An 11,948-nucleotide genomic window follows, 5' to 3' on the forward strand; every position below is an offset into this window, starting at 1 on the left:
CACCTGGCGGGGGCTCGAGGTGAGGCACCTCCGACCCCCAGAACAGCCCGCGGGGCGCCCGAACGTCTGGCAGCCGGCCTGGCGTGCAGCCGGCCTGGGGAGGAACCGGCGGGTCTCACTCACTTCCCCAGCCCGGATTCCCTTCCCCAGCCCCGGGGGGCTTAGGGGGGTGAGGGAGAGAGAGCCGTGGAATCAAGTCGGGCGGGAAGGGGCCCTCTTCTGCCGCCTTCCCCCCTGGAACAGTGGGGGGGGCACCCGCAGTGCGGCCGAGACCTTCAGCTTCCTCGGGGTTCCCTGGGTACTGCAGGGCGCCCATTTCAGCCCCAGGTTTAGACCCTGCCGCACCCGGTCCTGGCTCTGGGATGAAGGGACCAGAGCCAGCCCCTCTCATCTGACTCTTCCCCTCTTCCACACACACACACACACACACACACACACACACACACACACGCACGCACGCACGCACGCACGCACACACACACCTCTCAGGAAAGGAATTCGCATCTGTGGAGTGCTCGGTGGAACTGGGAACCGGGCCCATTTCTCAGATGAGTAGACTGAGAGAGAGGCTTGGAGAGGGAAGGGGCTGGTCTGAGGTCATTGCCCAGCCAGACTATCTCAAGTAACTCCAGGCCAGAGAAGCCAAGCTGAATTCCAAAGTCTTCCCATCGGCAGCCTGGGCCCCAAGTACAGGGATGGAAGGTAGACTAGAGAGGGACTTGTAGCCAACAAATGGATGAAGGGGAATGCAGCACAACCAGAGGGCAGAGGCCCACATGACTGGACCCATGGCGACTGAGCATGCCAAGGGCTGACTGGGTCTCGGGGAGCAGGGTCTTGCGGGAGGGATGGGGCTGCGGGAGACTGGGGAGGCTTCCTGGAAGAGGGGTGCTGCAGTTCTTGGGGTCAGCCAGAGCTGAGTCCTGCCTCCTTAGAGCCTCAGATTTCTCCTCTGTGAGTGGGGACGATCCTGGCAGCACCTCAAGGACAAGGAGCTCAAAGCGGCTCACCATTGCATTTTCTCCCTGAATTCCCACTCTTCCCACAGGCACCACCTCCCCCGAGAAGCCCACAGCACCAGCCTGGGGCTCTGACAGTCCATCGCTTCTCCCTGGCCAGCCCTCGCCAGCCCTGGAGGACTGGGAAGGTGAGTTAGCCCTACACCCGCATCCTGGCTCTGCCTTAGACTCGCTGTGGGAGTTCTGGCTGGTGGGCTCCCGTGAAGAGGGGACACAAGCTGGGTCACGAGCCCAAAACCATCCTGGTGCCTGGACAGGGCAGCCCCTGAAAGTGGACCCCCCCCCACCAGAAGGTCTAAGTCTTAGAAGCAGGGAGTTGAGAGTTCGGGCTGTCTGTCAAGGAGGAAAGGCAGAGGTGAAGTGGGGGCCAACCTGCCCAGATCATACAGGTAAACAGGAGTTCTAGAACCTAAGTCTGTCCTCTCCTGGCCAGGAAGGGTGCTCTTGAGTCAGGGAAGGAGTTAGCGCCTGGGCAGGAGGTGACGGAAGCAGAAGCTGACCTGTGGGAGGGCAGCCCCTTCCTGCCCATAGATTTTGTGCAGCAGAGTTTGCCTGACTCCTGGCACCTCCCGCTGCCTTTACATCTCAGCACACCTCAGGGGTTCCGAATTCTGAGGATGGGGTCTGGTGAGACAGTGACAAGATGTCAGTGCCCACGGATGGGCCAGCTCAGGCTCTGGGCAGCAGAACTAGGGCTGGTGCACAAAGAGGCCAATCTGTCTCGATGCCTGTAGCACCTGATGTGCTAGTGGGCTCTGGATTTGGGTGGAGTCATGTGAGCAGTCATGTGCGCAGTAGTGGGCTACCCAGTGTTCACGTGGGGGGGCCCCCCTTAGATAGCAGGTAATACTTGCACAGACGGGGTGCGGGACTGCTTACAGATGCAGCTGCTCATCAGGGCAATTTCCTGGAATCTATTACTATTCAAAATACACACGCCTCTTCCCCCCATCAATTTCCCTTGTGAAAATATGAGCATGCAGATATATGTGGGTGAGAAATTCAAAATGGTGCACTTCTGGCCATATTTTTCTGCAATTGCTAAACACTGAAGACAAAGTCTTTCAACTGGGGACAGTTTAAGTTAGATGACATCCAGATGCAGTGGAATACTATACTGTAACATAAATTTTAGCTGAAATAAGCAGGCAGAGAGAGGCAACAAAGGGCCAGGTAATTTATTTAAATACCCCCGGTGAGGTTCTGTGGCCTTCTTGTCACAGGCCAGAGAAGTCACACCCGGTTGGGGAGGTGGGGAGCTTTTAAGGGATTAGGAGGGGGAGGAGAGGGCAAGCTATCTTGGGGGGTGTGGAGAGGTATGACTGGCTAAAGGTGACATAATAGACAACTAGAAACTTTTTTTCCTCCCAAGAGGGAGGAGGCTGACATCCAGGTCTTAGTTGGCACATCAGGATGGAATTCAGGGAGAGGTGTCCCCTTTCCATATAAGGCACAGACTTTGGGGTCTGGTCTGTTCTCCCCCTATGGCATCTCTCTGTTCTGTTTGCATGTTTGCATGTCCTTGTTTTTCGTTTCTCCAGCCTAACACATACAACTGTTCAAAAGGCTGAAGCGGTCTTTCTCCACGATGCATCCGTGTTTTACAAAACAGGGAGGGAACAACTTGCATACATTTTTGAAAGTGGGGGAGGGGGGCTTTTATCTCGGTGTGTCTGGAAGGACACACAGGTCACAGCCGTGGCTCTGGAGAGGGAACCAGGGGCTGGGGGTTGGTTGCAGAGGAGGTCTCTCACTTCTTTCCATATCCTTGAGCAGTTTGTATTTTAAAATTCACCAGGAAGCTGGTGCAGGGATGGGAGTGGGAGCCCTTGCAACTCTGACCACTCCCTTCAGCCGGTCCTCCTCATTATCCACCCCCCAACATGGGCCTGAGAGGTGTATGGTCAGGGGTTTCACTGGAGAGGGGCCACCATGGGGGTGGAGATTGGAGGCCACTGTGCAGGGAGGAGATAAGGGTGGGGGTGGGGTGAGAGGCCCAGTCGCCGTGTCCTGCCACGGCCTCCAGGTCACTATGGCCTCCAGACCTTGCAGAGAGCACAGAACTGGAGGCCTGGAGACCCCAGGGAAGTTGAGGTCCCAAGCTGGCAGGCTGTGTGTCCAAGGGCTGATCCACGCAAAGGAAATGAGACCTCTGTCGGTCACTATCACTATTATTCCTCCGTGTGCCTCCGGCCATGAGTCTGTCTCTGTGAAGTGGGAATAGGAGGAGCTCCTGCTCCATAGCGCTCTGCGGGAATCATGTGAGCTCACGGGTCCAAAGCGCTCAGGACGGTGGCCACGCAGAGAGCGCTCTGAGAGGGTCTGTGGTCAGCTGTCTACATTCTGCCAGAGGGGACACAGCGACAGGAAGACAGGAGGGCTGTGGTCTGACCAGGGTGGACCTGGCTGTCGGGTGCGCCGGCCGCCCCTCCCTGCCCTGTCCACTGGGCCGCCAGGGGGCGATCTTACAACGTGAATCGGATCCAGACCTGTTTACCTACAGGCCCTAGTTTCCCCTCTCCCAGAATCTAATCCCCTTCCTCCGCGGCCTCCAGGACCCACAAGGTCCGTCTTTGGCGCACGTCGCCCACTTCACCGACCTCCTCACTATGCCTCCCATTACCGCATTCCGACCTCAGGGCCTTTGCACCGCCCCGGCTGTTGCTCTGCTTGAGCTCCCTCTCTCCCTCCTTTGCGGGGTTAAACTGCTCTAACCCTCCCCAGACCTTTCACGTCTACTCCCATCCCGCTTCCCCACAGCCCCTCTTCCCTGCTCTGAATCCTCCGAGTTCCTGAATCCCTACTGCCCCCTCTCAGACTGGCCAGCGCCTGGGACGTCAGCCAGGGACTAGGGGCCGCTGGAGGCTGGGAGCAATGTCGTTTCTCCTGCCTGGCACCTTATTCTCTCCTGGTGTGGAGAAGGGGCAATCCTGGCAGCTGCGGCGCCTCCAGTTGCGCTGCCCCTCTCTGTGCCCCCAACTGCCTGGCCACAAGGGGTTTTCCAGACTAGACAGGACAGAAGCGAATCGTGGGGAGAGTTGAGGGGTGAGGAGACCTGTGGTCTCGGGGCCCAGGAGTGGGGAGGTCTCTGACCTCAGTCCATGTTGGTCGTGCGTCGGTTTCCCGCAGGTCCAGGTTTTACTTTGTGATCTCTTCTGTACCCTGCAAACGCCTGGTCTTGGTCGACCTGAACACCGCTCCTCCCCTGACCCAGCCCCTCTCTAGGACCTAGCGGGTCGGTACCATTCGAGACCCTGACACTGGCTGCTCCCTCCGTCAGGCCTCGCCCGAGCCCTGGCTCCACCCCTTATTGGGGCTTTGGCCCCTCCTCAGATCCTGGCCTCGCCCCAGCCCGGGCTCCACCCCTTAGTAGGGCTCTGGCCCCGCCCTAGATCCTGGCCTCGCCCCTTTCACCCTGCAGCTCCTGTGGCTCCCTGTTGCCCTGAGCCTCCTCTGCCTCCTGGGAAACCCTCAGGGCCACCTGGGACAGAGGGTCAGGCCGGAAACGGGTTCTGGCCCTCGGTGCATTCTGCTGTCCCTGAGCCTTCGACCCTGGGGTCATATGGGCTCGGGTCCAAACCCCTTCAGGTTCCCCTCCTGCACCTCAGTTAGCCAAAACTGTATTGTAGTGGTCTATATTTAGCACATATTTGCACATGTTGATCACCTATAGTGGAAAACATATATTTTTTAAAGTAAGAAGTAGAATTTGATACAGTGAGAGGACAGAGCTCCCAGCTCCACAGGGAGGGGCAAGGGTGCGTTGTCTAGGCGTTTTATAGGCAGTTGAGGATTTTGGGGAACATGAAAAAAAGCTTAGGGGTGTGGACTTGTTAAGTGGTCCCAGAATATTTAGAATTAAGATAAGGAATTTTCTGCTTTGATTTCTGTCTGGGATTTGGCATCTTGGTCTGGGAGCATATCAAACAAGGCTGCCTTCCCAGCCCCCAAGGTGGGCTGAGGTATTTATCATCTGTTTGCTAAAGAGTATGTTAAGAATCTTTTTAACCTCTTGGGTGGTAAAATGCAATCTTATCTTTAAGGTGGAATCCTTCCTGCTTTTTAGTGTTGTTTATAGCTAGGCCTGCATGTTAAATTAGTTGCTCAGTTTGCAAAATCACTTCATCAGATCTGAAGGAGGAAAGACAGCCCATAGGCCTGGGCCTTTTAGCATACTAAGGTGAATCTTACACATGATTACAATGATTAGCATAACAAAACCACAGACTACTTTCCTTCACCCAGGGAATATTAACTGATCTCACTGTGCATAACATTTAACACAGAGTTCTGATAGGTGCTTTCCTTGTACATAGTCAAACTGCTCTGACTATAATTATCCGGCCTTGCTTTTTCCAGAGGCCCTCACACTATTGTGTCTAAGCCCAGGTTCCCTGTCTCACTGTTAACATCTTCCAGTTGGCTGACCGTAGGGAAAGGAAGTTATCCCAGATATCTAATCCATTGAAGGCCTTATGAATAAAAACAGGTTTCCTGGGGAAAAGGAAATTTTCAAGACTGACATAGAAATCCTCCCTGAGCTTCCAGTCTGTTGGCATAGATTTCAGACTTACCACCTCTCACAATCAAATAAGCCAATTCCTTAAAACAAATTTCTTTATATAAATGATATATATGTATCGGGTTGTTTCTGTTCCTCTGGAGAGCCCTGATCCAGGCATCCAGATGCCCGGCAAAAGGTGGAAACATAGCTTGCTTTTCAGAGACGGGATTTCCTTGACCAAGTGAGAGCATGCAATGCAGAACGTCAGCCACTTATCTTGGCCTTTCCAGACTGGACTCAGGCCAGGTTCTTGCCCTCAGACACTACCCAAAGCTCCAGCAGGCCAAGGACATGCATTAAAGGCCTCAGGTTTCATGGTCCCAGGAAGAGGCTGACACACCACCCTTGAGCAAAATAAACTTAGGGTGGGGTGCCATGAGATCAGCCACCCTTAAACCCCACAGCCTGAGCTGGCTGTGATGGCCCCATGGACAGGGCATTCTCAGCCCAGGAAGGCCTGAGGAGTGGACCAATTGGCCTCAAAGGACAAACATTTCACTTTGGAGAGACCCAAGTGAGTGGAAATGATTACAGCAGTTGACAACAGAAGCGCTTTTTCTTCTGGAACACCCAGGTCCCTCCAAGGTGACTGTAGGCATCTCAGAGCATTTCAGACCCCTGCACAGAGCACCCGTGGGGGCAGATTCCAGCCCACACTCCTGATTTCTAAGCCTGCTGGGGTGGCCCTCTCACCAACCCAACCCAGGTGACTGACCACAGTTTGACAAGATTCAGATTAACCACTAAACATTTACTGACCCCGTATGTACTGAAGAAAAAGTGAAAACATGCATCTGACAAACACCTGGACACACTTTCACAGCAGCACTGTTCACAACAGCTAACAGGTGAGAACGAGCCAAGGGGCCCTCAGAGGGGAGCGGGGAGCACCGTGCGGGCCATCCACACAGCGGGACATTCCTCGGCCTGGAAGAGGAGCGAGGCCCTGACACACGCCTCGACGTGGGTGAGCCTCCACACTGTCCCGCTGAGTGAGACGCCACACAGCAAAGGCCACGGGTTGTGTGATTCTGTTTATACGAAGCGTCCAGCACAGGCGCATCCGGAGACAGAAGCAGGTCAGCGGCTGCCAGGGGCCGGGAGAGGGGCAGGGGGAGTGACTGCTCACGGGGACGGGGGTTTATTTGGGGAGTGATAAAAATGAACTAAAATTGGTGATGTCTGCACATATCTGCTAATATCATAAATACTGTTAAATATACACTTCAAATGTGTGAACCGAATGGCGTGTGAATTATACATCTCAATAAAGCTTTTTAAAAAATATCCCCCTAAGTCCCCATGTTTACTGAGTGTCCACTGTCTGCCAGGCGCTGAGATGGGTCCAGAGGGAAGCAAGAGCCACAGTATAAACACATAAGCACATGAGTTCCCATAGGGCTGGGGCACTCCTCCCCTACAGCACAGAGAGGGGGCACAGGTGGCATTTATGTGCATGTGTGAAGAATGGAGGAAAGGGCACGTGTATTGGTTCTTTTTTTCTACATAGAAGCATTTATTATGACACTATGGTTTGTTATAGAAATGGAAAATGAATCAATCTATGTACCTGCAATTGGGAATTGTTGAATAAATCATGGTATGTACACATATTGAAATACTGTGTAACAATGTTGAAGAATGTGGCAAGTCTCTGTGCTAAGCCTGACGGTTCTATACGATATAGTCCACTCAGTATGTGCGGGAATGTGTACACGCTGATGTCTGCTTACACCAAAATCTTGAAAGATACCCAATGATCATCCGTGGGCTGGGGAGGGGGAGAAGCTTTGTAACTTTTTATTCTGTTTTGTTGGGAATTTATTACAATGAACACTATTGCTTTCACAGTTTAAAAAGCAGTAAAGTTTGAAAAAGAGAAACAGCATCTTGCAACTCAACATGAAAATTTTGTTCTGCTTCTATTAAAGTGGAATAATTCTTCCTCCTACAGCTCTTAGCTATAGATTTAGCTTGTATGGGACTTTTTTCTGGGAGAATGAACACACCAGCCCAGTGCAGGTAGCTGCTGTTCAGAGCACTATTGCCAAGTCTGCTCAAATAATTTAGGTTCCCCATCTGACTACACACCGTTTGGCTGAGCAACAAATGTAGGTGGAGCCACATCATTCTTAAAACTACATGTGCATGTAATGGATTTTGCATAAACAAACGGTGGGAAGCAATGTTTTCCTCTTTCTTGTTTTATTATTCTGACATCCATCAGCCCGCATCTGCATCTTCTCCTCTCCTGACTGTCTCTTCCTTTTGCGCCATCAGAGTCAAGTCTTTTTCCTTAATAATATCAGTAAACATCTTTTGAGAACTTACCATGCATGAGAGCTGCATGAAGAAACGAAATAACGACGCAGTTCCTCTTCTCAGAAAGTTCACCACCTTGGTGATGGTGGTGCTGGAGGAGAGAATTCTCTAGAGCGCCCGCTGGCCCAGCCCGCACGGCTCCCCAAGACTGCCACCCTTGCGGTCACCGTGGGGCAGCGGACTGGCTTTGGCCGGGGGCGGGGCAGCCGAGCTCCCCCTCCTGGACACTGCGGCGGTGGCCGCCTGCCAGCGTGTGTAGTCAGGCGGGACCTCGTGTATTTCGTTTGGAAGGATGAATGGGAGTTTGCCACTTTGAAGGTGGGGGCTGATGGTGAACTTGCCTTTATATCAAATAACTTAAAACAATAAAACTGACTGCACCCTCATTTGTCGGAATGAACTGAAAGAATATTTATATTTAGACACTTCACAACTATGAATCATGGCTGGCTCGCCCAGGCCAGTTCCTTAATGATGTTCATGTCTACTGCAAACAGTGCTGTCAACAGCATGCCAGTTCCTTCATTCATTAGGAGCATGGAGAAATCGGAAGATTGGGGTGCCCACAACTGTAAATTGCTGTCTATGAAAATAAGCAGAAGTTCAAAGCCCAAGCCTGACTTAGAACCACCCCCAAGAACTACCCTCTCTCACAGCTAAGCTGGATTCTTTCTGGCCCCCCTTCTCCTGGTGTGGCCAGCCCATGGCTCTGGCAGCTAGCCAGAGTGGGGAGGACAGACGTTCTTGTCCGAAAATAAATCGTGGCCCTGAATGGGTGAACAAGAAACTGGGGCAGAGGAGGGGACCAGGGAGTGGCTGAAGGCAGAAGGATTGGGTCTCTTCTGGGAGGATAAATGCAGCCTTGAGGCTGGCCTTACACGAAGCCATGTGTTCCACCTCTGCTGTGACCCCAGCAGGTTCCCCAGGACCTGGTACCCACGGTACCTTCCCTGTTGAGTCCCTAGCCCTGGACATGGCATCTCTGCCATCGTGGACCCCCTTGTTAATCAGAAAAGTCATTACCTTGCACCTTTACGTGGATGTTGCTTTTTTAAAGCCCAGTGTGACCCTAGACCATTCACTGAGCGCAAGGTTCTCCCTCCCTAGGACCCATTTTACAGACGGGGAAACAGGCTCAGAGAAGAGGAGAGTAGGGAATGGAATTCAGTGGTGGTGGAGGTGCCTCCAGGGATCCTTCCCAGGCATGAGTGATGGCGACGTTGAAGCTGGGGGTATCTGAAGGGGTGAATGTGCAGGGGTACAAGCAGCTGAGGTCTGTGTATCTCTGTGGTAAGGGCCCGGGTTCTAATCCTGACTCTACCCATCTGCAGGGTATCTTCGTAGTCCTCCAGGGAACAGCATCTTGGTGTGCAGGGCTGACCTTTGCCCTTCTCAGTGAGGTCACTCAGGTCCTGGCCCATCAGTGTACTGGTGGCCCTTTGGTCACTATGACTGGTTCAGAGAGTAATGTGCCTCAGTATGAGTCAGCAACATGCAATCTGTGCCCTCCTATAGCTATCAGACAACAGATCTTTTTTTTTTAATGTTGTCTAACTAGATAAGGGTCAGCTCAGAGCTGCTAGTGACCATCTCACCAGCCTGGGAAGAAGCTGACACAAGCACCACAGAGCCAAGAAACAGGAAGATGAGATCCTGCAGACGCTGGTTATGCATCTTGATCCAACTGAGCCTGAAGCCATCCTCAATTCCATTAACCAAGTATTTCCCTTTTGACTTTATGCAGACAAAAGACTTCTCAGAGATACAGCCCTTATTAGTGGTGTGATGAAGGTGGTTACATTTCCTCTCTGGGCCTCAGTTTCCTTATCTAGAAAGTGGGCTGTGATGGGCTAAGATGACAGGAACATGTGTGGCAAGTGCCCCGTGCCACGCTCAGTATCACGGAACACCCAGTGTTACCTCGGACACTCAGCTCACGCTGGGCTCCTGATTACTCACACATGGGAAGGTTTTCTGAGGGACACAGTTAAGCCCCCCACCATCCTTGCCCACTGCAACCGCCCGCCAAGAATGCTGACAACCAGCAGAATGGAGAGGGCGGACATCTCAGTGCCGGGCTCTGGGGGAGGGTCAGAGGCCCCGGGGGGGCCGTGGGAAGGATGACCCAATTCTAGGGAGGGCAGGCTGGGCTCTGGGTTCCTCGGAAGTGCCTCCCTCTGGCCAAGGCTGGGGAGGAGCCTGAAACAGTCTGCGGCTGCCGTGTGTTAAAGAAGGGCCTCAGATGGAGGCTGTGCTGGCACAGCCTCACTGAGGACATTAATGCCTCAGTTTCCCCATATGAACCATGGGGCAGGACAGATGGCAGGGCGGTAGCTGGGTGGGAGTTCAGTGTCAGCCTAGGACTGTCACCCTGCTCCTCTCCCATCGCTTGATCCCCAAACACATGGGAGTTTGACAACTCACCCCTCTTTTGGCCAGACCCTTGGTCTCCACACCTCCTCTGTGGGCGAGGGGCTGTTCAGGGGGTGTGGCCCTGCCCTGGAGCTTGCAGGGGCTTGGGGCTCCTCATGCACAAGGCCTGCTTTACAGGTTGGGAAACTGAGGCCCAGGAGGACAGGATGCAGAAGGATCAGTAACAAGTCCAGTCCTCTAAACCTTCTCTGTGGGAGGTCCTGGATTACTGTTTTAACCCTGCAAACCCACAGCCTCATTGTACCGGAAGAAACTGAAGGGGAGGCCCCTCCAAGCCCTGCCCCACAGCTGGGCTGTCTGTGGTACCCCCTGCCGGCACATCTCCAGCCCTCAGGATGCCTCCTGGGTGGGAGTCCAGCCCTGCATGGGCATTGGACAATCACTGGATAGAGTGGTGGGGGGGTGTCCCCTGCCGAGGCCAATGACCCCTTTGAGAACAAGGTCAGCCGTGGTCCTGCCAGCACGGGCTCCAGGGCCAGGGTGAGGGGATCTGGGGGAAGCACGGGGGGCGGCAGTGGGTCTGTGTCCTGAGTGGACTGCATGAAGAGTCTGGGGGAGCCAGGGGCCGTCCGGTTAAGCCCACCTTGAGGGAAGCATCTGCTGTTTCTGGGGTGCACAGCCCCCCCTTACCCTTGCCAGGCAGGCACAGCTGGGGAAACGGGGTCCCTGACAGGGCTACTCCCAAAGCCAGATGACACAGCACAGGAACGTCGTGGCCAGAGGCACTGAGGTGGAGAACCCCAGGGAGCACCTCTTGGCCCTAGAAGTGCCATTTCCTAGGGCTTTACGCCCACAATGTTCTACGTAGGCGTTAAACCTGAGAACAATCCAAATCGCATGGGCAGGAAATTTAAGCTAAATTCAGGACAGCCCATCACATGTGTATGTTAATTATACGTAAACTGGTGTTAACTGACAAATGCAACGGGCAGAAGGATGTGCAGTGAGGAGTAATTTGCACGTTTAAGAAGGGTGATATCTAAAACACAACTGCATATACACCATCCTCTGTGTGTAAGGGATCTGAGCCCTGCGTGCCTGGGGTTGGCCGACTCTCCCCCATGGCACACAGGGCGGCGCCTTCTGCTTGTGGCCGGTGTTGTGCCCTCACAGGCAGCACCTGAAATCCCGCTCCCGTGCGAAGATGCGCGGAACACGGCTGAGACTCCAGCTGCGAGAGGACCCGAGTCCCCAGGCAGCAGGCGGGGTGCCTTGTGGTATTTAAAAAGGTCTGTACTTTAATGTGGGAATGGGAAGGAGGGGAAAGCTCCGGGCCTCCTTCTTAATGCATCTGGGTTGGGTTTCGCTTCTCTGCTCCAGTGAAAATGCTGTGCCCTCTGCCCCCGCTCCTCACCCGGAGGGCCGGGGCTGCCGATGGAGGAATCAGACACAGGCCAGGCGGCATACGGGAGAGCAGCAGGGCTGCGGCCCTCAGGCCGGCCTCTCAATCGCGGGGGGCCTGGGTCTGACTGACAGCTGGAACCCCAACTGCGGACCGGGTAAGGCCTTGACAAGGACAAGTGAGTCACAAGTGCCAGGCAGGTGTCCCCAGTGCCCTCTCAAAGGTGGGTTTCCTACCCTGCAGTAAACTCCTCCCCTGCCCCACTGGA

The sequence above is a fragment of the Manis javanica genome, chromosome 13, assembly GCF_040802235.1.
Source record: "Manis javanica isolate MJ-LG chromosome 13, MJ_LKY, whole genome shotgun sequence".
Classification (NCBI taxonomy): Eukaryota; Metazoa; Chordata; class Mammalia; order Pholidota; family Manidae; genus Manis; species Manis javanica.